At 36.5% G+C, this 2500-nt stretch overlaps 1 protein-coding gene across 1 annotated transcript in view; it reads right to left on the bottom strand.

The window, feature by feature from the left end:
* ZFHX4 (zinc finger homeobox 4) overlaps positions 1-2500 on the bottom strand; it is a 174935-nt gene that overhangs the window by 150778 nt on the left and 21657 nt on the right. The window lies entirely within an intron of this gene.

Below are 2500 nucleotides of genomic sequence, written 5' to 3'. Positions count from 1 at the left end.
GTCTTTATTTTTTCCCAATGACAACATGATAAAGGAAACTAAAAATTTTAAATATTACAGCCACAGTCAGCACAGGCAGAACTCTTCTTTGGTTCTCATTTTACCAAGTAAATCAGCTTACTACAAATCTTCCTTGTGCAAAAGCCCTCAGCAGGTAGCTGGCTATCCCTGATTAAGCACCAATCACAATTCTTCCCCACACTTCAGTCACCTCAATGGGCAATGGAACAGAAATTAATATTTACTGCAACCAGTCCCATCATCCTAGGGGACAATCGCATGCACTCAGTTTTTTCACTGCAAAACGTAATGAACACCATTTCAAATACCATTTTGATGTTATCAATCCTGGTGAGTTGCCCATCTCTCAACCACTGCCTCAATCAACATCTCCCCTAGCTTAACAAATCATACGCAAGCACTACTGATGAAAATCCTTCAATCATTTCTTGCAGGAAGGCATCTTAGACCATAAACTCCCTTTGTTGAGAACAAGATGCACTTTATAAAAGCCATATCAGTGTCTGGCAGCAGGGTAAAGCACCAGAGGAAAGTTGGGCACACATTGGTTAAAAGTCTGCTTTTCTTCATTTTTTTGTGAGCCCACAAGGCTCCAGCTACTGTAATAGTAGCCTGGTTACTGCTTAAGCTACTCTGAGTCATTGCAGATCTCTCAGTTTGCAGAATGATGGCACTGTATACAACAGCTGAGCAGAGGGGTCTGAAATTTTAGTGTTTATTTTCAGCTTATGACAGACTGTCTCTTGCTTTTATGCAGCAGGTAAGTAATCTTCATTCACATCATAAGTCAGAGTGATAGAGCTCATCAATTTTTGAATATACACAGTAGTCAGTTTATTCAATATATTTTCAATTACATATAAAAGTTTGATTATATCCTGAAAACTATTGTTTTAGATATTCTAAGCATTCATATTTTCTCTGATCTCTTCATTTACAAGCAAGGGAAAGCCAACCTAATTTACACATTTTACTTTGCCAGACAATATATAAAGCTGTACACTATTCCAATCTCACAGTGTGATTTTGGGATTTTAAAAAAAAAAATCCTTGCCTAGAAGTGTCTTCAGTGAAGGTCACTGAGATATTAAGTATGAAGGATGGTTGCTTAATTTTTTTAAACTAATCAAATTTAATCTTGTCAGCTAAATCAAAGAGAGGAAGTGATCAGTTTAAGATACATCAGAAGATCTGCATAGATTGAAAACGAATCAAAATTAGTTTTGGTATCTGAGTTGGCTAAAATGACAGTCTAATTGCTCCTGAATCAAACATCACAAAGCTTAGTATGTAATTTTAATCACTGACGAGCTCCAGGTTAATTATGCTCATGGCAGGCATGCACTATAAAAACCCATTGAAATAATCTGATCACAAAGAGCATGAAAAACTAACAATTTTCTAATTAGTCCAGAGACAGGCATGTTTACCTTTGCATTTGGTAAATCTACACAAACATATGTGCATCCTGAAGCAGCCAACATGTTTAACACAATCTACTGCTAAGGCCCTGTCTACACACAAAAACAATACTGGCTATAGTACAACCCACCTACTGTGGATGCAGTTATACTGGTATAAACACATTTATACCAGTATAACTTTTTCCCATAAAGGAAGGGGAATAAACTACACTGTTATAAAGGCATCTTTAAGTATAACTGCACCCACATTAGGAATTCTACTGCTGTAACTATTTCAGTTTTGGTTTTGTTTCTTAAATCACACTCTTAACAATATCAGTGATATTGGTACAGAAAACTGTGGGGGGGCCAGGCCAGAGAAAAACAAGCAACTACCGTATTTTTAAGCAATAATAAAATGCTTTTTTTTAATATTATGATTAAATAACTCTCCTTTTCCCACAGTCATTAAATGATTAGCTAGAATGCAACCTCTTTAACAGGTAAAACTAACTGATAAAGAGTGAATCAATGCACCAAGCGGGGCTAAATGGAACTGCCCCAAACTATTCTTTCTGTAGCTTTCCTTTTACTCTAGGATGCTTGAAGGAAGATCTATCTATATGCCTGTATGCCATAATACTACAGAATTCAGAACACACAAACACTTGCCAGAATAGTCATGGATATGCACACTGCACTTCAAGCAGGCTGGTGTTTAATGTGCATTTAATAATTCTCGACAGATACAAAATGGGCTCTGCAGTGTATCATCTCACCATTCCCACCCAACAATCCCCCACAGAGTAGCTGTGCTGCTGTAATTTCCCTTCTTGAAGATTTAACAGAACCCGGCTTGACTTTTAAATCTACCATCACATAACTAAAGTAAAAAACAAAACCAGCATAGCGTAAGTTTCCTAGTGTGTTTCCTGTTACTCTTTATTAAAAAAAAATTTTTAAATAAACTACCCATCTATAGCTATCAGTCTCCTTACCTAATTTCAGCCTTAATCAGACTCCTAAACAATGACATCAGCCTTCTGATCACAATTGTATAAACAAATGAGCATTTC

This window comes from Terrapene carolina, unplaced genomic scaffold (genome assembly GCF_002925995.2).
Source record: "Terrapene carolina triunguis isolate 2854851 unplaced genomic scaffold, T_m_triunguis-2.0 Scaffold58, whole genome shotgun sequence".
NCBI classification, from domain to species: Eukaryota; Metazoa; Chordata; order Testudines; family Emydidae; genus Terrapene; species Terrapene triunguis.
This window is presented reverse-complemented; position numbering and strand designations above follow the sequence as displayed.